Source organism: Pseudophryne corroboree, chromosome 3, assembly GCF_028390025.1.
Source record: "Pseudophryne corroboree isolate aPseCor3 chromosome 3, aPseCor3.hap2, whole genome shotgun sequence".
Classification (NCBI taxonomy): Eukaryota; Metazoa; Chordata; class Amphibia; order Anura; family Myobatrachidae; genus Pseudophryne; species Pseudophryne corroboree.
The window spans coordinates 686265049-686289525 of record NC_086446.1 but is presented as its reverse complement, the minus strand read 5'-3'; the positions used below and the strand labels follow the sequence as shown (position 1 = coordinate 686289525).

The following is a 24477-nucleotide window of genomic DNA, read 5'->3' as shown; positions in this document are numbered from 1 at the left end:
ACCAGAAAAGTGGGGTCACTGTGTTAACCCCTACATACACCCTGGGGATGCTTAGATTTTGTGGCTATTCATCAAAAGTCCAATATTACAGTAACAATTGCTGTTAATTGGAAATTAGTTGCTATCTCCAACAAACAAAAGTGCACCGTGTCACTCTGAATCCTGATGAGTACAATAAATAATAGAACTATAATAACATTGCATAATTTGTAATAAAATGGAATCACATTATGTTGGGCTAAGTGTAGTTTTTTTTTTTAAGAACAAAGATCCTATTGTACTATTGAGAATACAATATTACTAATTCAGCTCAAAAATAACTTTTTACATACCTCAAGTGCAGAGATTCGGGGTTTAATTCGGGTTTGATCACTCACCTTTAAGGATAGATCTGAGCTACTTGAATTTTCTCTCTGTCAAAGCAAAAGTTTGATTATTTTAAATCCTGCTGTCATATGTTGCTGTGAACTTGCTTGGAAAATAAGACGTACACATACATGAGATGTCACACCTTGTAAGGTTACTGGAATAACTGGTTTTAAGACTGAACAATGCTAAAAACAAAATAAATCTGAAAAAAGTTCAAGTGTCATCTCATCTTCTGTCCCCTACTAGCAATATTCTTATTTTTATCAATAATTGATGGGAACAGTACCATGTAATGTCTGTTTTCTACGTGCTGCATTTTCTAAGCATGTTCAGAGTGCTGCATCTGGGGTGAAAGATTTATATCCCTGTCTCTGTACAAGCTTTTTCTTCTAGTGGGGCCTACTCATGATTCAGCTCCAACGTGGCCCCAATAATTAAGAATCCAACTCGCCACATCTTGAGGCGGTGGATGCTAAAGTATTGGAGCAATTCAATATTGCTCTGATTGTGGGACAACTGTACCGAAAAACAGATGTTCCACCGGGATGTAGTTAATAACTAATTATGTGACCTGACCCGTCCTACCAGCACTATCACTAACACTATCACTGCTAATTGCCAGCAGGGAGGTGTGCACCAAATTGGAGAAGTCTGTTCAACACCAGCCACTAAGATAATCTGCATTGCACTGCCAGGATTACATTGAGAGCAAAATAAAGATGACTCTGCCAGCTGGGGCATCAAGGGGCTCTTTACTGGCACTTCCAAGGAATTTTCGGTGCACAGCACTGGGAATCTTTATGGGCCAAAGCAAAAACTATTTTATCTTGTTTGGCAAATTACTGTATATTGTGTATACTGTTAGGTATACTCAATTCTTTTAGGCATACTACTGTATTTAGCATACAACTGCTGTATATTCTGTTGGGTTTATTTGGCTTCATATTTTTCACAATATTTACCATTTTCCATATTTGTCATCTACATATTATATAATCCAATTGCAGGCAGATCCCATTGTCAGCCACACAGGACATGTCTCTTTGTCAGCCATATTCTACCAATCCCATTTACAACCATATTGCACCAATCCTATTGGCAGCCACATTACACCAATCCCAGTTACAGCCACATTGTACCAATCCCAGTTACAGCCACACTGTACCAATCCCAGTTACAGCCACTTTGCACCAATACTATTGACAGCCATATTGCACCAATCCCATTTAGAGACACATTGCACCAATCACATTTACAGCCACAATGCACCAATCACATTCACAGCAAATAGCACCAATCCTATTACCAACCATATTGTTAACTCTAATTAACACAAACAGCTCCCTATCACTGCCATGATCTGATAAGCTCTGTTTTTTGTCTTAATGCTACAACGATTCTGTGCATGCAGTGTAAAGGCTGCAATTGTGTTTTGACTGTATGATATGAGCATGGTGTAAATCATCTTCCAGTTGTAAAGCGCAATGGAATTTGCTGCGCTATATAAGAAACTGTTAGTAAATAAATAAATAAATAAATCTTCCAGTCCTCTGACCATGGAATCTGAAAAGCATAAGAATAAACAACTGAATGGAACTCTTCACAGTCACACCAAATCTGACTTTACAGTAGTAAAGTGTGTACAGCAGGCGCCCTCTGGTGGTTCCTTACTGGTAAAACAATATAGCTAATAACTAAAAGATTCAAATGATAAGTCAGCAGATATGGCTCATCCTTGCGTTCATTATAAAACAATAGGAATGGTTTATGGGAGATACATATTTACAGAAGCTTAAATTCACATTTGTGACTTACTGTAAGCAGCATCATGACCTGTTCATGCAGCCCAAACCGTATGTTAAAAATGTGCTATCCAATTATTTCTATATTTCTATGAAGATGGAGGCATTTCTGTTAGAACTAAGGGCTGGTTTCAGAGGTGGACCCAGTACCGATTTTTTGCTACGACGCATGCATGAAAAGTCCAGTAAGCCCATACTGAGCATGCACGAACCAAAGCCTGCGATGGCATGCGCATTTGCTGTAGACATCAGTGACATGTTATGGGAGTTATCATGGCCATGTTTTAGCAGGCGGCTGTGATCTTTTTTGCAGCATCTCAGCCACAGCGGCCGTAAGTAAAGTTACAACAGAGACTCTGCACCAGGCAGGGAATGCTTGAGGAGTCGATGTTGCGACCAATGGTGGAGAGATCAGATCCACAAGCGCACTTGAGCATTGCTCAGATATGCAAAGTGGGCGTTGCAGGACATGCAAATTTTTGCACTTGAGAATTCATGAGAAATCGTAGCTGCGTGTGATCTGCCAGCAACTCTGAATCAGGCCCTAGGTGTTCATGGGGATATGCTGGAGCTTTCTGTGAAGCTGGGAGCCACATGCCGCACTATAGCTGGCCCTCAGATCACTAGTTGCACACCGCTGGTATACGGTGTAATAGATTTGTATTGTGAAATTTGTCTGTTGACTGTAGAAAAATTGATTTATGTTCCTGTCCAGGGGTCATGTCATGTTAATGATTGTTTAGCGTATAATAGAATTGTATTATTAATGTAAGTTTTATTTATTTATAATGCACAAACATACTCTGCAGTGCTTCTAGTAATGAAGGCATATCAGTTGTGTCACGTTTTATCATTACAGATTATAATAGAATTGTATTGTGATTGTCATGCCATTGGTCTTGTCAGTGAGTGTTATGCCCAACAGTGAGGAACAGGATTAGGTTATGGTCATGTCCAGTGTAAGCACAGCATGCAGGGCATGGGGTGTGGTAGAAGATCTACAGTGTCTAGGTAGACAGTACTTAGGTCGACTCTATATGGTCAACATGCATTAGACGACAGGTAAAAGGTAGATAGTGGGTAAGGTCAATAGATACAAAAGGTCGACATGACAATGGTTGACACAAGTTTTTTGTTTGTTTTCAGTTTTTTTGTTTGTAATTTTGTATGTTTTATCATATGTGACCGCAATTAGTTTAAACGCACCCTTGCCGGCTCACTTCTCTGGCCACGCTTCGGGCAAAATCCACGTGGATAGTAAATCAAGCAAAAGTTGACAAAACATATAACCCCCCCCCCCCCCCCCCCCAAAAAAAAAAAAATATATGGTGTCCACCATTGTAATTTCGCCCTTTTGAATCAGTCAACCTTTGGTACCTGTCGACCTTATTGAATGTCGGCCTCTCTTCTGTAGACCTTTTGTCCCTGTCAACCTTTTGTAACTGTTGACCATATGATGTTGACCTATTGATTGTTGACCTAGACACTACCGACCAGTCATTCAGGTCCCAGGCAGTGCATCTTAAATCCATTCTATATCTCCTTGCTGTACCACATATGTATTCAGTATATTGGCTGGCACATTTTAAATGGCCCACAGGTGGTGGCCACTGACGTCACCGACTCTGCAATAAGCTGGTTCCTGCCACCAGTCTGATCAAGGTCCCAGCCGGGTCGCATCCGTGTTGGAGTTGGCTACAAGAACCCAGGTGTGACCCGGCATTTACATATAAAAGCAGTATTAGTGTGACCTGGGTACTAGCGTTGGAGCACTGATGTTTCTACACAGTGTAATAGAATTTATGGCAAAGGCTAATTATGATGTAACTGTTTTGTATGCAATGAAGATGTTTAAACTTGTGTCAAAGGAGGATAGGTATAATCAAACGGGTCTATTTGCCAAGTGCTTAAATAGTATAGCCACATACAGTAGGCCTGAACAAAAACACCCCTTAAAAAATGAAAAGATATATTCTATCTTCAGCTAATTTAGGAATTATCATAGCAATGACCTTTGCCATTTCTTTTAAAGATATTCTATCATATTGTGGCGTCCGGGAAACAGAGATGTGGACCTCGGATAATGGAGGAGCTGCAAGAATGAAAGAAGGGGAAACTATATGCAGGTGTGGATTGGCTATAGGGCTCACATGGAAGATTCCTGGTGGGCCGATATGTGAGGGGTGATGCTGCCGCCATGGTTACATGGTATACCCCTGGTGCTGCCCATGTGAGGCCACTTCTGTAAGTGTTTCCAGGGCCACTTTCAATTCCCAATCTGTCCCTGACTACAGAATCCCAAAAATCTTATACTTTACAGTATATTCAGAAATGACTTTATGGAAAAACCAAAGCTGTTTTTGTTATGATTACAGCACTCTGGTCAGAGGAGATCTTATGGCAAGGACCGGAGCACTGGAACGAAATGCTGGGGAAGGGAGCAGGACAGGAAAATAGCCCCTGGCGCCCTAACTCTGTTGTCTCACCCGTGTTGTCAGAAATCCCCTGCGAGACTATGGTTTCTCGAGTCCTTGGCAGCCGCGTTTGAAGGGCGGATTATGTCTGCCCAACTTCGATGCCCCCCGGTCTTAATGAGAGACAAAGGGAAACCCGAGACAGGGTGATAACAAGAGGCCCTCTAACTAAACAACCAGGCCAGGGGCTAAGCAAACTCAAAACTATAATATGTGCGGAGAAACCGCCAGGGAAAAGGACAACCAAAATATCCACTTGTCCAATTCTCCTACCCGGCACCGCCGAGTACCAGAGAGGACTTGTGGAAGCGGAACCCTCCGCAAATGCTCCAAACATAAAATATAAAAGGTAAAGCGGCTTAGCCGCAACACACGGCAGAGCCGTAACTCACGAACACCACTGGATATAAAACGGTGATCAGTCAGGACTCCAGGGAACCAAACGACCTCTTGGGATGAGATGACAACTCCCGAATACCGGACTTCTGAGGACTGGAATGACCGGATACAGCAGGACTGGAAACAGACTCTCAGCAAACAAAGGCAGCATGCAGGAAGCTATTACCGGCGTCTGTGAGAAGCCCTGGGAGTGTATTTAACAAGGAGTCCTCCAATCAGCTGCTAAAGGCTGATTAGAATAAATGCCGTGCAGCTGCCTTGCTGCACGGCCAGAGAGCAGGTGAATATCTTAATTTCCTAAAGCCTAGCAACGGGGAACGCAGTCCGCCAGTGGCGTCCCCGTTGCTAGGGTCCGTGCGGCTCAGCGAGCCCGGCGTCTAGCGTTGCTAGGGAGCCGGCGGCTGTACGCGCACGGCGTCTCTAGTTGCTAGGCGCCGGGCCGCGCAGACAAGGAACCCCTAAAGCCAGGTTTCTGAGGAAATTCCCGAAAAAATGCCCTCTTGAGCCTCGGGGCATGAAGATCCTTATCCAGGACCCAAGACCTTTCCTCCGGACCATAGCCTTTCCAGTGAACTAGAAAATACAGCCGACCCCGGGACAATTTGGAATCGAGAACCTTCTCTACCAAGAACTCCTGTTGTCCCTGTACATCCACTGGAGATCTACCCTGAGAGATCTTCCGAGGAAATCTACTGGAAGAAACGTATTGTTTCAACAGGGAACAATGAAACGTATTTCCAATCCTGAGAGATCTTGGTAAACGTAACCGAAAGGCAACTGGGTTGACTCTTTTAATAATAAGAAATGGCCCAATAAATTTGGGTCCCAGTCTAGCCGAGGATTGTCGAAGCCTGATGTTGCGAGTCGACAACCACACCCTATCTCCCACCTTAAAAGTGCAAGGACGTCGGAGCCTGTCAGAAAATTTCTTCTCTCGAAAGGCCGCTTTTCTGAGAGCAAGGTGCACCTTTTTCCAAATGGCTCTGAGATGGGAGGTTAAGGTTAGCGAGGAGACTGAGGAATGATGAAAAAAAGAATTAGCTCTGGGGTGAAAACCAAAAACTGAAAAGAATGGAGACTCTTTAGTGGAGGAATGACAAGAATTATTGTAAGCAAATTCAGCCAACGGAAGAAACTCGGACCAATCATTCTGGAGTTTGGCTGAATACAAGCGCAAATATTGTTTCAATGATTGGTTAACTCGTTCGGTTTGCCCGTTGGATTGTGGGTGGTAACCGGATGTTAACGACAATTTCATCTTCAAAGAGGCACAAAAACATTTCCAGAATTGTGCGATGAATTGTGGACCCCGATCAGAAACAATATCAGTAGGCAACCCATGAAGCCTGAATACATGGCGGAGAAACAAAAACTGCCAACCCTTGGGCAGAAGGCAATCGGGGAAGAGCAATAAAATGAGCCATTTTACTAAAACGGTCCACTACCACCCATATGACTCGGAATCCGGCTGAAAGGGGAAGGTCAACCACAAAATCCATGGAAATATGAGACCACGGCCTGAGAGGAACATTTAAGGGCATAAGTTGCCCGATGGGCAAGGAACGGGGAACCTTATACTGTGCACAAACCTGACATGAATAAACAAATTCCTTGACGTCTTTAGAAAGACCAGGCCACCATACTGAGCGAGAGACTAACTCCAATGTCTTAGAGACTCCTGGATGCCCCGAAACTTTGTTATCATGGAATTCCGTTAAAACAGTAGCTCTCAAAAACTCAGGGACGTAAAGACGACCAGCAGGAGTAATTCTAGGAGCTTGGTGTTGAAGCTGTTTTAACTGGGTAAATAAATCTTGTGTGAGGCCCGCCCAGATGACCAAAGATGGAAGTATGGGGGTAACAGGATTGTTATTGTGAACCGGAAGAAAGCTACGTGACAGGGCATCAGCCTTAGTATTCTTGGAACCAGGCCTGAAAGTGATTATAAATTTGAAACGCGTAAAAAATAATGCCCAACGTGCCTGCCGGGCATTAAGCCGCTTAGCCGATTCAATGTATTGCAGGTTCTTATGGTCAGTCAATACCGAAATAGTATGTTTTTGCTCCCTCCAGCCAATGCCTCCACTCCTCGAAAGCCCACTTTACCGCCAGTAACTCCCGATTACCAACGTCATAGTTGGATTCAGCGAAGGAGAATTTCCTGGACATAAAGGCACAAGGATGTAACTCCAGAGACTCCGGATCCTTTTGAGAAAGGATAGCCCCCACTCCAACCTCCGAGGCATCAACCTCCACCACAAAGGGCAATTCCGGATTAGGATGTCTGAGGACTGGAGCCGAGACAAAGGCTTGTTTCAAGGCCCGGAAGGACAACTCAGCTTCACGCGACCAGTTGGTAGGATCCGCTCCTTTCTTTGTCAGAGCTACAATGGGAGCAACCAGGTCAGAAAAAGAATGAATGAACCTCCTATAATAATTCGCAAACCCTAAAAAGCGCTGAATTGCTTTTAAATTGGTGGGTTGCGCCCAACTAAGGATGGCCTGGAGTTTCTTTGGTTCCATGGAAAATCCCTGAGGGGAAATTATGTACCCTAAAAAAGATACTTCCGTGACATGAAACTCACACTTCTCCAGCTTGGCATATAAATGATTCTCGCGTAACTTTTGAAGAACCAGACGCACCTGGGTAACATGTTGTTCCATTGATTCAGAAAAAATCAGGATGTCGTCTAAGTAAACGACCACGAATTTCCCTAGGAAGTCACGGAGCACATCGTTAATGAGGTCTTGAAAAACTGCCGGAGCATTGGACAGGCCGAACGGCATCACCAGGTATTCGTAGTGACCCGACTGAGTACTGAAGGCCGTTTTCCACTCATCTCCAGATTTAATTCGGATGAGGTTGTACGCTCCTCTAAGGTCAATTTTAGAAAAAATCACAGCAGAACGTAACTGATCAAAGAGTACAGAAATCAACGGCAAAGGATAGGTGTTTTTAACTGAGATCTTATTCAGGGCTCTAAAATCAATGCAAGGTCTAAGCGAGCCATCCTTTTTCTCCACAAAGAAGAAGCCTGCACTTAAAGGAGATTTTGATGGTCTAATAAATCCTTTCTCAAGGCTCTCCTTTACATAATCATTCATAGCCGCAGTTTCTGGCCCGGATAATGCATATAATATTCCCTTTGGCAATGCGGCACCAGGAATTAACTCAATAGCACAATCATAAGGCCGATGGGGAGGCAGAATGTCCGCATTGCCTTTGGAGAAAACATCAGCAAACTCCTGGTATTCCACCGGAATGAGTTCTGGAATGATAGCTGCTACTCTGACTGGAAACGTGATACATTCCTTATTACAAAAAGTACCCCATTGTGAAATCTCCCCCGACCGCCAATCAATGGTGGGATTATGAAATGCAAGCCAAGGGTGACCCAGAACAACTGGAACTGCTGGGCAATGTGTAAGAAAGAACTCGATTTTCTCGGAATGTAGAGCTCCTACTGTAAGTAGTACAGGGGGTGTATGGAGAGAAATAATCCCATTAGACAGCGGACTCCCATCTAAGCCATGCATGGTGACACACCTACCCAAAGGTAACTGAGGAATGCCTAAGGCCTTAGCCCAAGTTAAATCCATAAAGTTTCCTGCAGCTCCACTGTCAACAAAAGCCGACACCGAAGAACTGAGGCTGCCAAAGGAAACTTTAACTGGGACTAAAAGGGAGTTATTCGAGGAGATAAGCTGCAGACCTAGGTGAACCCCCTCACAATTCACCTGGTCAAAGCGTTTCCCGACTTGTTCGGACAATTACGAGCAAAATGTCCCTTACCCCCACAGTACAGACAAAGACCAGAATTTTGCCTTCTGGCTCTTTCTTCAGGAGACAGCCGGGAGAGACCCATCTGCATGGGCTCCTCTACATCTTCAGGAATGGAATATACACACGGACTTGACCTTACAGGTGCTCCTTTTTCAGCCCTCCGCTCTCTGAGACGACGATCACTCTTAATAGAAAGCTCCATGAGTTTATCGAGAGTCTCAGGAGTGGGGTACTGAAGGAGACTGTCTTTTATAGACTCTGATAAGCCGAGGCGAAACTGACTGCGCAGGGCTGGGTCATTCCAGCCACAGTCGTTCGACCAACGGCGAAACTCCGTACAATAAACCTCCGCAGGATTTCTACCCTGTCTGAGAGCGCGCAACTGACTTTCAGCGGACGCCCCTCTATCAGGGTCATCATACAAGAGCCCTAAAGACTCAAAAAAAGCATCAACTGACAACAATGCCGGATCCTCTGCTTTTAAACCAAATGCCCAGGTCTGAGGATCCCCCAGGAGCAAAGAAAAAATAATCCCGACCCGCTGAGATTCAGTACCCGAGGAAGTTGGTCTTAAACGAAAATAAAGCTTACAGGATTCTTTAAAATTAAAAAACTCTTTTCTATCACCAGAAAAACGGTCAGGCAAATGCATCTTTGGTTCAGGGACTACCCTTGGGGAAGCTCGCAAAAGATCTTCCTGCGACTTCACCCGAAGAGAAAGATCCTGAACCATCTGAGTTAGTTCTTGAATCTGGCTGACTAAGAGCTGACCAGGATTTGGCCCTAAACCTGTTGGATTCATGAGGCCGATAAACTCTCACAAAACTGAATAAGAAAAAATTAAACCTCTTTTAATTTTAAGTTTTGGTATGGCCGGTAATAATGTTATGATTCCAGCACTCTGGTCAGAGGAGATCTTATGGCAAGGACCGGAGCACTGGAACAGAATGCTGGGGAAGGGAGCAGGACAGGAAAATAGCCCCTGGCGCCCTAACTCTGTTGTCTCACCCGTGTTGTCAGAAATCCCCTGCGAGACTATGGTTTCTTGAGCCCTTGGCAGCCGCGTTTGAAGGGCGGATTATGTCTGCCCAACTTCGATGCCCCCCGGTCTTAATGAGAGACAAAGGGAAACCCGAGACAGGGTGATAACAAGAGGCCCTCTAACTAAACAACCAGGCCAGGGGCTAAGCAAACTCAAAACTATAATATGTGCGGAGAAACCGCCAGGGAAAAGGACAACCAAAATATCCACTTGTCCAATTCTCCTACCCGGCACTGCCGAGTACCAGAGAGGACTTGTGGAAGCGGAACCCTCCGCAAATGCTCCAAACATAAAATATAAAAGGTAAAGCGGCTGAGCCGCAACACACGGCAGAGCCGTAACTCACGAACACCACTGGATATAAAACGGTGATCAGTCAGGACTCCAGGGAACCAAACGACCTCTTGGGATGAGATGACAACTCCCGAATACCGGACTTCTGAGGACTGGAATGACCGGATACAGCAGGACTGGAAACAGACTCTCAGCAAACAAAGGCAGCATGCAGGAAGCTATTACCGGCGTCTGTGAGAAGCCCTGGGAGTGTATTTAACAAGGAGTCCTCCAATCAGCTGCTAAAGGCTGATTAGAATAAATGCCGTGCAGCTGCCTTGCTGCACGGCCAGAGAGCAGGTGAATATCTTAATTTCCTAAAGCCTAGCAACGGGGAACGCGGTCCGCCAGTGGCGTCCCCGTTGCTAGGGTCCGTGCGGCTCAGCACGCCCGGCGTCTAGCGTTGCTAGGGAGCCGGCGGCTGTACGCGCACGGCGTCTCTAGTTGCTAGGCGCCGGGCCGCGCAGACAAGCGGACCCCGGCGCCTAACAGTTTTATGGAAAAACCAAGATTGTGATTTAGAAACATTTGCTGATCTGAAGGAATTTACAGATTGTTGTCCAGGTACAGTATACAAGTGGACTTTCTGCTGGAGATGAAAGATTACTGCTTCCATCAAACAAGTGAGGATATAAGGAGCAATGGAGAGGCCAAATACAACACTGTGTACTGAAATAAACAATCTCTCCTGGGGCACAATTTACTGTTGTTCGATTTGATTTAGAAGGGATTTGGGCTTTCTATTTCCATTCGATTTTGATTGAAGAGATTTACTAAATGCAAAATAGAATGTCAAATTGTTTCTAAAGCCAAATTCAACTCACATTCCAATAGAACTGGAATTTCTGAAAAACATTGATGTTTTCCCATAGCCCAACATAGGGGGAAATTTACTAAGCTCCCGATTTTGACCGAGATGCCGTTTTTTCATCAAAGTGTCATCTCGGTAATTTACTAAACACTAATCACGGCAGAGATGAGGGCATTCGTAATTTTTTGCAAGTCCAAGTAAAAAATTACGAATGAATACACCATCGGTCAAAACGCGGCTGTTTAAGTATGAATCTCGGTCATTTACTAAGAAGTGCAAAGCAAAAAACAAACAAACACTGCCGTGAAAAATTACAACTCGTAAAAAAGTGCTAAAAAAAAACAGACCTACTTTTTTTTTCCGTGATTGGATAGGCATGCAGGGATCCATGAGATCCGTGCATGTATATCAGTGGGAAGGGGTGGGAAAGTTGTTATTTTATTAAAAAAAATTGCGTGGGGTCCCCCCCCTCCTAAGCATAACCAGCCTCGGGCTCTTTGAGCCGATCCTGGTTGCAGAAATATGGGGAAAAAAATGACAGGGGTTCCCCCATATTTAAGCAACCAGCATCGGGCTCTGCGCCTGGTCCTGGTCCCAAAAATACGGGGGACAAAAAGAGTAGGGGTCCCCCGTATTTTTAAAACCAGCACCGGGCTCCACTAGCTGGACAGATAATGCCACAGCCGGGGGTCACTTTTATATAGTGCCCTGCGGCCGTGGCATCAAAAATCCAACTAGTCACTCCTGGCCGGGGTACCCTGGGGGAGTGGGGACCCCTTCAATCAAGGGGTCCCCCCCCCCAGCCACCCAAGGGCCAGGGGTGAAGCCCGAGGCTGTCCCCCCCCATCCAATGGGCTGCGGATGGGGAGGCTGATAGCCTTTGTTGTAAAAGAAAAGATATTGTTTTTAGTAGCAGTACTACAAGGCCCAGCAAGCCTCCCCCGCATGCTGGTACTTGGAGAACCACAAGTACCAGCATGCGACGGAAAAACGGGCCCGCTGGTACCTGTAGTACTACTACTAAAAAAATACCCAAAAAAAGACAAGACACACACACCGTGAAAGTATAATTTTATTACATACATACACACATACATACATACTTACCTACCTTAAGTTCCCACGCAGGTCGGTCCTCTTCTCCAGTAGAATCCAAGGGGTACCTGTTGAAGAAATTATACTCACGAGATCCAGGGGTCCAGGCTCCTCGGGAAATCCAGGGGTAATCCACGTACTTGCATAAAATAAGAAAACGGAAAGCCGAGCCACGAACTGAAAGGGGCCCCATGTTTTCACATGGGACTCCTTTCCACGAATGCCAGAAACCCACTCTGACTGATGTCTAAGTGGGTTTCTTCAGCCAATCAGGGAGTGCCACGTTGTAGCACTCTCCTGATCGGCTGTGTGCTCCTGTACTGAGTGACAGGCGGCACACGGCAGTGTTACAATGTAGCGCCTATGCGCTACATTGTAACCAATGCTGGGAACTTTCTGCTCAGCGGTGACGTCACTTTAGGTCAACCGCAGGGCAGAAAGTTCCCATCATTGGTTACAATGTAGCGCATAGGCGCTACATTGTAACACTGCCGTGTGCTGCCTGTCAGTGAGGACAGGAGCACACAGCCGATCAGGAGAGTGCTACAACGTGGCACTCCCTGATTGGCTGAAGAAACCCACTTAGACATCAGTCAGAGTGGGTTTCTGGCATTCGTGGAAAGGAGTCCCATGTGAAAACATGGGGCCCCTTTCAGTTCGTGGCTCGGCTTTCCGTTTTCTTATTTTATGCAAGTACGTGGATTACCCCTGGATTTCCCGAGGAGCCTGGACCCCTGGATCTCGTGAGTATAATTTCTTCAACAGGTACCCCTTGGATTCTACTGGAGAAGAGGACCGACCTGCGTGGGAACTTAAGGTAGGTAAGTATGTATGTATGTGTGTATGTATGTAATAAAATTATACTTTCACGGTGTGTGTGTCTTGTCTTTTTTTGGGTATTTTTTTAGTAGTAGTACTACAGGTACCAGCGGGCCCGTTTTTCCGTCGCATGCTGGTACTTGTGGTTCTCCAAGTACCAGCATGCGGGGGAGGCTTGCTGGGCCTTGTAGTACTGCTACTAAAAACAATATCTTTTCTTTTACAACAAAGGCTATCAGCCTCCCCATCCGCAGCCCATTGGATGGGGGGGGGGACAGCCTCGGGCTTCACCCCTGGCCCTTGGGTGGCTGGGGGGGGGGACCCCTTGATTGAAGGGGTCCCCACTCCCCCAGGGTACCCCGGCCAGGAGTGACTAGTTGGATTTTTGATGCCACGGCCGCAGGGCACTATATAAAAGTGACCCCCGGCTGTGGCATTATCTGTCCAGCTAGTGGAGCCCGGTGCTGGTTTTAAAAATACGGGGGACCCCTACTCTTTTTGTCCCCCGTATTTTTGGGACCAGGACCAGGCGCAGAGCCCGATGCTGGTTGCTTAAATATGGGGGAACCCCTGTCATTTTTTTCCACATATTTTTGCAACCAGGATCGGCTCAAAGAGCCCGAGGCTGGTTATGCTTAGGAGGGGGGACCCCACGCATTTTTTTTTATTATTTTACAGTGTTTAATTAAAAAAAAAAAAAAAATAAACCCCAGCACGAATCACACAGATCCGGCCGAGATTGATTGTAAAAAAAGTCGGCAGTGTTTTGCTAATCACTGCCGTAAAAATAGAAAAAAAACCACGAATGACATCGACATCGGAACAAAAGAAAAACCCGAATACGACAGCTTAGTAAATTAGTCGTAATCAATTCAAAAAGTTGCAGTTTTACACTTTCGATGTCATTCGTGATTGAACTTTGACCTGAATCTGGAAAATACGAATCTTAGTAAATTTACCCCTGAGATGGGTGGTCTTCTGTTTGCCGGCGGTCGGGCTCCCGGCGCTCAGTATACCGGCGCCGGGAGCCCGACAGCCGGCATACCGACAATTATTTTCCCTCGTGGGAAATAAAAATAGTGTGAATAGAATAAAATAGTGTGGCGCGCGTAGCGCGCCACCGTGCCCGTAGCGTGGCGAGCGCAGCGAGCCCGCAAGGGGCTCATTTGCGCTCGCCAAGCTGTCGGTAAGCCGGCGGTCGGGCTCCCGGCGCCGGGATGCTGGTCGCCGGGAGCCCGACCGCCGGCCAGCCGTAGTGAACCCGACTGAGATAACCCTGGAGACGCAATCAGATCACCATCAGTAGCTTCATGAGTTAAACAGTGCACATATTTATACTTATAGACATCATACTTATTCCATGAATGTGCAATAGATAGCACCAGAGCACAATATTGGGCAATTTGGCTGGATGATATTATGAGTTTTAAAATCAGGAGTGCTGTAACTGACTCACGTATCTTTGCTCCATACCGCTGTCAAACTGCACTGTCTACCGCCAGCAATAGTTTCAGATCTACACGGATATATCCTCGAGAGATGACTGCCTTCAAAAGGTTAAAAGCACCAGCAGCCGGGAGGAGTTCACTGTGATCTCAATGCTGGAAGGTAGCGGTGAGCACACACCTATTCTGTCTGGCCAGACGCTATAAAGAACTTATTCCTTCAGTTTTAACGGATCCAAATTGCTGAATGGACCTTCTGCTACTTTGTTGCACTTTAATATAAATTACAGCTACTAGTGACTTTTGCTAGCCGGATCAGTCAGCGTGCAGCGTGTTAAGCTGCTACATAATTTCTACAGCGATACAGTGTCTTTAAATATTTGAATGGACTGCTACATTGTCAAAAGGACGTTTTTGTTAGGGTCTCCTGCCCTGTGCTGCCACGTCGTCATGGCAACCGGGAGACAAGTGCTAGCGGAGTGACCTGAGCGCAGCTGATACTCCGGTTCGGGTCTTTTGCTGTGCAGTGGTTATAGGCTCTGTGCATGGCAGGGGATCCGGTGCTGGTTTTTGTGCTCACAGTCTGTGAGGTCTGAGTGGGGCGTGGACAGCACCTGCTTTATAAGGCCTCTTCTCAGGGTAAGCAGATGCTGCTGAATCTTTGTTGGTTAGTCAGTTTCTGAAAGTTAGCCAGTACTGTGTAGCTTTGTATTTGTTTGTTGCTTACTGCAAATAGGCCTGGGGATTTGGTATTACACTGTTATGCACACCAGTGCCTGCAGGAAAGTACTGGTGTCAGAACTGTTATGCACTCCAGTGTCTGCAGGAATGTACTGGTGTTTGAACTGTTATGCAAAACAAATGGACTCACAGACAAACTGGGGAATATGACATAATGTACACAGAAGGTGATAGGGTAACAAAATACACACAAAGTGAACAGAGAAGCCCAGAGGCTAAGGAACTGGGTATCTCCCTTGTATTAGAACTGCTCAGATGGAAATAGCAAGATGTTGTGTTTTAATACGTAGAGAACCCGAAATGCTGTTGCTAAGGGCAACAGCAAAACCCTAAAGGGTTACCAACGGGTGTGGCAGTAAACTCCTTGGTCAGAGATGGAATGATAGACACAAGGAGAGACTCCACAATCCTGATTCTCACTTGCAGTGCGCAGGTTTTAGCTTACTGCCACTAAACTGACCCCTGACACCTAGCACAGTGAGACAGGATTAGACAGGCAAGTCTTAGAATACAGCCGCAAACTTGCTAAGTTCACAGAGTAGTAACAGAACCCCAGCAAGCTAAACGACTGACTCCAGTCTTACTGCTAGGTCTGGATTGGCAGAGTGTAATACCAAATCCCCAGGCCTATTTGCAGTAAGCAACAAACAAATACAAAGCTACACAGTACTGGCTAACTTTCATGAACTGACTAACCAACAAAGATTCAGCAGCATCTGCTTACCCTGAAAAGAGGCCTTATAAAGCAGGTGCTGTCCACGCCCCACTCAGACCTCACAGACTGTGAGCACAAAAACCAGCACCGGATCCCCTGCCGTGCACAGAGCCTATAACCACTGCACAGCAAAAGACCCGAACCGGAGTATCAGCTGCGCTCAGGTTGCTCCACTAGCACTTGTCTCCCGGTTGCCATGACGACGTGGCAGCACAGGGCAGGAGACCCTAACATACACTCTGCCAATCCAGACCTAGCAGTAAGACTGGAGTCAGTCGTTTAGCTTGCTGGGGTTCTGTTACTACTCTGTGAACTTAGCAAGTTTGCGGCTGTATTCTAAGACTTGCCTGTCTAATCCTGTCTCACTTTGCTAGGTGTCAGGGGTCAGTTTAGTGGCAGTAAGCTGAACCTGTGCACTGCAAGTGAGAATTAGGATTGTGGAGACTCTCCTTGTGTCTATCATTCCATCTCTGACCAAGGAGTTTACTGCCACACCCGTTGGTAACCCTTTAGGGTTTTGCTGTTGCCCTTAGCAACAGCATTTCGGGTTCTCTACGTATTAAAACACAACATCTTGCTTTTCTCATCTGAGCAGTTCTAATACAAGGGAGATACCCAGTTCCTTAGCCTCTGGGCTTCTCTGTTCACTTTGTGTGTATTTTGTTACCCTATCACCTTCTGTGTACGTTATGTCATATTCCCCAGTCTGTCTGTAAGTAGAGATGAGCGCCTGAAATTTTTCGGGTTTTGTGTTTTGGTTTTGGGTTCGGTTCCGCGGCCGTGTTTTGGGTTCGAACGCGTTTTGGCAAAACCTCACCGAATTTTTTTTGTCGGATTCGGGTGTGTTTTGGATTCGGGTGTTTTTTTCAAAAAACACTAAAAAACAGCTTAAATCATAGAATTTGGGGGTCATTTTGATCCCAAAGTATTATTAACCTCAAAAACCATAATTTACACTCATTTTCAGTCTATTCTGAATACCTCACACCTCACAATATTATTTTTAGTCCTAAAATTTGCACCGAGGTCGCTGTGTGAGTAAGATAAGCGACCCTAGTGGCCGACACAAACACCGGGCCCATCTAGGAGTGGCACTGCAGTGTCACGCAGGATGTCCCTTCCAAAAAACCCTCCCCAAACAGCACATGACGCAAAGAAAAAAAGAGGCGCAATGAGGTAGCTGTGTGAGTAAGATTAGCGACCCTAGTGGCCGACACAAACACCGGGCCCATCTAGGAGTGGCACTGCAGTGTCACGCAGGATGGCCCTTCCAAAAAACCCTCCCCAAACAGCACATGACGCAAAGAAAAAAAGAGGCGCAATGAGGTAGCTGTGTGAGTAAGATTAGCGACCCTAGTGGCCGACACAAACACCGGGCCCATCTAGGAGTGGCACTGCAGTGTCACGCAGGATGTCCCTTCCAAAAAACCCTCCCCAAACAGCACATGACGCAAAGAAAAAAAGAGGCGCAATGAGGTAGCTGACTGTGTGAGTAAGATTAGCGACCCTAGTGGCCGACACAAACACCGGGCCCATCTAGGAGTGGCACTGCAGTGTCACGCAGGATGTCCCTTCCAAAAAACCCTCCCCAATCAGCACATGATGCAAAGAAAAAGAAAAGAAAAAAAGAGGTGCAAGATGGAATTGTCCTTGGGCCCTCCCACCCACCCTTATGTTGTATAAACAAAACAGGACATGCACACTTTAACCAACCCATCATTTCAGTGACAGGGTCTGCCACACGACTGTGACTGATATGACGGGTTGGTTTGGACCCCCCCCAAAAAAGAAGCAATTAATCTCTCCTTGCACAAACTGGCTCTACAGAGGCAAGATGTCCACCTCATCTTCACCCTCCGATATATCACCGTGTACATCCCCCTCCTCACAGATTATCAATTCGTCCCCACTGGAATCCACCATCTCAGCTCCCTGTGTACTTTGTGGAGGCAATTGCTGCTGGTCAATGTCTCCGCGGAGGAATTGATTATAATTCATTTTAATGAACATCATCTTCTCCACATTTTCTGGATGTAACCTCGTACGCCGATTGCTGACAAGGTGAGCGGCGGCACTAAACACTCTTTCGGAGTACACACTTGTGGGAGGGCAACTTAGGTAGAATAAAGCCAGTTTGTGCAAGGGCCTCCAAATTGCCTCTTTTTCCTGCCAGTATAAGTACGGACTGTGTGACGTGCCTACTTGGATGCGGTCACTCATATAATCCTCCACCATTCTATCAATGTTGAGAGAATCATATGCAGTGACAGTAGACGACATGTCCGTAATCGTTGTCAGGTCCTTCAGTCCGGACCAGATGTCAGCATCAGCAGTCGCTCCAGACTGCCCTGCATCACCGCCAGCGGGTGGGCTCGGAATTCTGAGCCTTTTCCTCGCACCCCCAGTTGCGGGAGAATGTGAAGGAGGAGATGTTGACAGGTCGCGTTCCGCTTGACTTGACAATTTTGTCACCAGCAGGTCTTTCAACCCCAGCAGACTTGTGTCTGCCGGAAAGAGAGATCCAAGGTAGGCTTTAAATCTAGGATCGAGCACGGTGGCCAAAATGTAGTGCTCTGATTTCAACAGATTGACCACCCGTGAATCCTTGTTAAGCGAATTAAGGGCTGCATCCACAAGTCCCACATGCCTAGCGGAATCGCTCCCTTTTAGCTCCTTCTTCAATGCCTCCAGCTTCTTCTGCAAAAGCCTGATGAGGGGAATGACCTGACTCAGGCTGGCAGTGTCTGAACTGACTTCACGTGTGGCAAGTTCAAAGGGCATCAGAACCTTGCACAACGTTGAAATCATTCTCCACTGCACTTGAGACAGGTGCATTCCACCTCCTATATCGTGCTCAATTGTATAGGCTTGAATGGCCTTTTGCTGCTCCTCCAACCTCTGAAGCATATAGAGGGTTGAATTCCACCTCGTTACCACTTCTTGCTTCAGATGATGGCAGGGCAGGTTCAGTAGTTTTTGGTGGTGCTCCAGTCTTCTGTACGTGGTGCCTGTACGCCGAAAGTGTCCCGCAATTTTTCTGGCCACCGACAGCATCTCTTGCACGCCCCTGTCGTTTTTTAAAAAATTCTGCACCACCAAATTCAAGGTATGTGCAAAACATGGGACGTGCTGGAATTTGCCCATATTTAATGCACACACAATATTGCTGGCGTTGTCCGATGCCACAAATCCACAGGAGAGTCCAATTGGGGTAAGCCATTCCGCGATGATCTTCCTCAGTTGCCATAAGAGGTTTTCAGCTGTGTGCGTATTCTGGAAAGCGGTGATACAAAGCGTAGCCTGCCTAGGAAAGAGTTGGCGTTTGCGAGATGCTGCTACTGGTGCCGCCGCTGCTGTTCTTGCGGCGGGTGTCCATACATCTACCCAGTGGGCTGTCACAGTCATATAGTCCTGACCCTGCCCTGCTCCACTTGTCCACATGTCCGTGGTTAAGTGGACATTGGGTACAACTGCATTTTTTAGGACACTGGTGAGTCTTTTTCTGACGTCCGTGTACATTCTCGGTATCGCCTGCCTAGAGAAGTGGAACCTAGATGGTATTTGGTAACGGGGGCACACTGCCTCAATAAATTGTCTAGTTCCCTGTGAACTAACGGCGGATACCGGACGCACGTCTAACACCAACATAGTTGTCAAGGCCTCAGTTATCCGCTTTGCAGTAGGATGACTGCTGTGATATTTCATCTTCCTCGCAAAGGACTGTTGAACAGTCAATTGCTTACTGGAAGTAGTACAAGTGGGCTTACGACTTCCCCTCTGGGATGACCATCGACTCCCAGCGGCAACAACAGCAGCGCCAGCAGCAGTAGGCGTTACACGCAAGGATGCATCGGAGGAATCCCAGGCAGGAGAGGACTCGTCAGAATTGCCAGTGACATGGCCTGCAGGACTATTGGCATTCCTGGGGAAGGAGGAAATTGACACTGAGGGAGTTGGTGGGGTGGTTTGCGTGAGCTTGGTTACAAGAGGAAGGGATTTACTGGTCAGTGGACTGCTTCCGCTGTCACCCAAAGTTTTTGAACTTGTCACTGACTTATTATGAATGCGCTGCAGGTGACGTATAAGGGAGGATGTTCCGAGGTGGTTAACGTCCTTACCCCTACTTATTACAGCTTGACAAAGGGAACACACGGCTTGACACCTGTTGTCCGCATTTCTGGTGAAATACCTCCACACCGAAGAGCTGATTTTTTTGGTATTTTCACCTGGCATGTCAACGGCCATATTCCTCCCACGGACAACAGGTGTCTCCCCGGGTGCCTGACTTAAACAAACCACCTCACCATCAGAATCCTCCTGGTCAATTTCCTCCCCAGCGCCAGCAACACCCATATCCTCCTCATCCTGGTGTACTTCAACACTGACATCTTCAATCTGACTATCAGGAACTGGACTGCGGGTGCTCCTTCCAGCACTTGCAGGGGGCGTGCAAATGGTGGAAGGCGCATGCTCTTCACGTCCAGTGTTGGGAAGGTCAGGCATCGCAACCGACACAATTGGACTCTCCTTGTGGATTTGGGATTTCGAAGAATGCACAGTTCTTTGCTGTGCTGCTTTTGCCAGCTTGAGTCTTTTCATTTTTCTAGCGAGAGGCTGAGTGCTTCCATCCTCATGTGAAGCTGAACCACTAGCCATGAACATAGGCCAGGGCCTCAGCCGTTCCTTGCCACTCCGTGTGGTAAATGGCATATTGGCAAGTTTACGCTTCTCCTCCGACAATTTTATTTTAGGTTTTGGAGTCCTTTTTTTACTGATATTTGGTGTTTTGGATTTGACATGCTCTGTACTATGACATTGGGCATCGGCCTTGGCAGACGACGTTGCTGGCATTTCATCGTCTCGGCCATGACTAGTGGCAGCAGCTTCAGCACGAGGTGGAAGTGGATCTTGATCTTTCCCTAATTTTGGAACCTCAACATTTTTGTTCTCCATATTTTAATAGGCACAACTAAAAGGCACCTCAGGTAAACAATGGAGATGGATGGATTGGATACTAGTATACAATTATGGACGGGCTGCCGAGTGCCGACACAGAGGTAGCCACAGCCGTGAACTACCGCACTGTACTGTGTCTGCTGCTAATATATAGACTGGTTGATAAAGAGATAGTATACTCGTAACTAGTATGTATGTATAAAGAAAGAAAAAAAAACCACGGTTAGGTGGTATATACAATTATGGACGGGCTGCCGAGTGCCGACACAGAGGTAGCCACAGCCGTGAACTACCGCACTGTACTGTGTCTGCTGCTAATATATAGACTGGTTGATAAAGAGATAGTATACTCGTAACTAGTATGTATGTATAAAGAAAGAAAAAAAAACCACGGTTAGGTGGTATATACAATTATGGACGGGCTGCCGAGTGCCGACACAGAGGTAGCCACAGCCGTGAACTACCGCACTGTACTGTGTCTGCTGCTAATATAGACTGGTTGATAAAGAGATAGTATACTCGTAACTAGTATGTATGTATAAAGAAAGAAAAAAAAACCACGGTTAGGTGGTATATACAATTATGGACGGGCTGCCGAGTGCCGACACAGAGGTAGCCACAGCCGTGAACTACCGCACTGTACTGTGTCTGCTGCTAATATATAGACTGGTTGATAAAGAGATAGTATACTCGTAACTAGTATGTATGTATAAAGAAAGAAAAAAAAACCACGGTTAGGTGGTATATACAATTATGGACGGGCTGCCGAGTGCCGACACAGAGGTAGCCACAGCCGTGAACTACCGCACTGTACTGTGTCTGCTGCTAATATATAGACTGGTTGATAAAGAGATAGTATACTCGTAACTAGTATGTATGTATAAAGAAAGAAAAAAAAACCACGGTTAGGTGGTATATACAATTATGGACGGGCTGCCGAGTGCCGACACAGAGGTAGCCACAGCCGTGAACTACCGCACTGTACTGTGTCTGCTGCTAATATAGACTGGTTGATAAAGAGATAGTATACTCGTAACTAGTATGTATGTATAAAGAAAGAAAAAAAAAACACTGTTAGGTGGTATATACAATTATGGACGGGCTGCCGAGTGCCGACACAGAGGTAGCCACAGCCGTGAACTACCGCACTGTACTGTGTCTGCTGCTAATATAGACTGGTTGATAAAGAGATAGTATACTCGTAACTAGTATGACTATAAAGAAAGAAAAAAAAACCACGGTTAGGTGGTATATACAATTATGGACGGGCTGCCGAGTGCCGACACAGAGGTAGCCACAGCCGTGAACTACCGCACTGTACTGTGTCTGCTGCTAATATATAGACTGGTTGATAAAGAGATAGTATACTCGTAACTAGTATGTATGTATAAAGAAAGAAAAAAAACCACGGTTAGGTGGTATATACAATTATGGACGGGCTGCCGAGTGCCGACACAGAGGTAGCCACAGCCGTGAACTACCGCACTGTACTGTGTCTGCTGCTAATATAGACTGGTTGATAAAGAGATAGTATACTACTAATATTATATATACTGGTGGTCAGGTCACTGGTCACTAGTCACACTGGCAGTGGCACTCCTGCAGCAAAAGTGTGCACTGTTTAATTTTAATATAATATTATGTACTCCTGGCTCCTGCTATAACCTATAACTGGCACTGCAGTAGTGCTCCCCAGTCTCCCCCACAATTATAAGCTGTGTGAGCTGAGCAGTCAGACAGATATATAATATATATAGATGATGCAGCACACTGGCCTGAGCCTGAGCAGTGCACACAGATATGGTATGTGACTGACTGAGTCACTGTGTGTATCGCTTTTTTCAGGCAGAGAACGGATATATTAAATAAACTGCACTGTGTGTCTGGTGGTCACTCACTATATAATATATTATGTAGTACTCCTGGCTCCTGCTATAACCTATAACTGGCACTGCAGTAGTGCTCCCCAGTCTCCCCCACAATTATAAGCTGTGTGAGCTGAGCAGTCAGACAGATATATATAATATTATATATAGATAGATAATAGATGATGCAGCACACTGGCCTGAGCCTGAGCAGTGCACACAGATATGGTATGTGACTGAGTCACTGTGTGCTGTGTATCGCTTTTTTCAGGCAGAGAACGGATTATAAAGTAAACTGCACTGTCCTCACTAGTAAACTCTCTCCACTCAGTCTCTACACTTCTACAGTAACAGTACTCCTCCTAGTCAGCTCCAGTAAATCTCTCTCAGTCTCTTATAATCTAAATGGAGAGGACGCCAGCCACGTCCTCTCCCTATCAATCTCAATGCACGTGTGAAAATGGCGGCGACGCGCGGCTCCTTATATAGAATCCGAGTCTCGCGATAGAATCCGAGCCTCGCGAGAATCCGACAGCGTCATGATGACGTTCGGGTGCGCTCGGGTTAACCGAGCAAGGCGGGAAGATCCGAGTCGCTCGGACCCGTGAAAAAAAACATGAAGTTCTGGCGGGTTCGGATTCAGAGAAACCGAACCCGCTCATCTCTATCTGTAAGTCCATTTGTTTTGCATAACAGTTCAAACACCAGTACATTCCTGCAGGCACTGGAGTGCATAACAGTCCTGACACCAGTACTTTCCTGCAGGCACTGGTGTGCATAACATATTCAGCAGCCTAATACTCCTGTTGAAATTTTGTGGGAATATGGAGCATACCCCTCAAAATACGTTGCAACAGGTGGTCGATCAGGTGCAGGTCCTGACTCGACAATTTAATGATTTGTCCATTAAAATGCACACCTCCCAGGCTGCTGGCGGAGCTCCCGCAGCAGCAGCACCTGCAGGGGTTAAGGAGCCGAAAGTAAATCTCCCGGATCGTTTTTCTGGAGATCGCTCGCAGTTCTTTTGTTTCAAGGAGAGCTGCAAGCTATACTTCCGGCTTAGGCCTCAGTCTTCTGGGTCGGAGATTCAGCGGGTGGGCATAGTGATTTCCTTGCTACAAGGAGATTCACAGGTCTGGGCATATGGGTTGCAGCCTGACTGTCCGTCGCTTAAAAGTGTTGATGCTTTTTTTACGGCACTGGGCATGTTGTATGATGACCCTGACAAGACGGCCTCAGCCGAGGCTCAGATTTCGATCCTTAAGCAAGGGCGAAGGCCAGTTGAGGTTTACTGTACGGAGTTTCGGAGGTTGGCCCATGATACCCAGTGGAATGACCCAGCCCTGAGACACCAGTACCGAAGAGGTCTTTCTAACCAGATAAAGGACCAACTGGTACAATATCCCTTGCCTGATAGCTTGGATCAGCTCATGCAGTTATCCATCCGAGTGGATAGACGGCTGAGAGAGCGTAGGCTTGAAAGGGAGACTGAGATTTCCTTCCTTCCCAAGGGATCCTCAGACTCTGAGGAATTTTCCGAGGAGCCTATGCAGATTGGGGCTACCCGCCTCTCCTCGCGTGAGAAGACGCGGAGGAGACAGCAGGGGTTGTGTTTGTACTGTGGGAATAAAGGTCATGTGGTAGTATCATGCCCAGAAAAGCCGGAAAACTTCAGGGCCTGAGGGTGATGGGAAATATCCTGTCAGGCCAGAAGTCAGAATTTCCCAAGAAGACTTTTATCATTCCGGTGACCTTGAAGATCCTCGGTCAAACTGTCAAGACTGAGGCCTTTGTGGACAGTGGGGCCGACGGGGTTTTTATGGACCG

General features: G+C 46.4%; 1 protein-coding gene across 11 annotated transcripts in view; it reads right to left on the bottom strand.

The window, feature by feature from the left end:
* CALHM3 (calcium homeostasis modulator 3) overlaps nt 1–24477 on the bottom strand; it is a 140569-nt gene that overhangs the window by 57854 nt on the left and 58238 nt on the right. For 10 of the 11 annotated variants that reach the window (XM_063961993.1, XM_063961992.1, XM_063961994.1 and 7 more), the window contains one exon: nt 378–413. The gene's annotated coding sequence lies outside the window, so the exon portion shown is untranslated. Of the gene's footprint in view, nt 1–332; nt 414–24477 lie in introns of all 11 variants that reach the window. The other variant, XM_063961996.1, reaches the window with a different exon arrangement.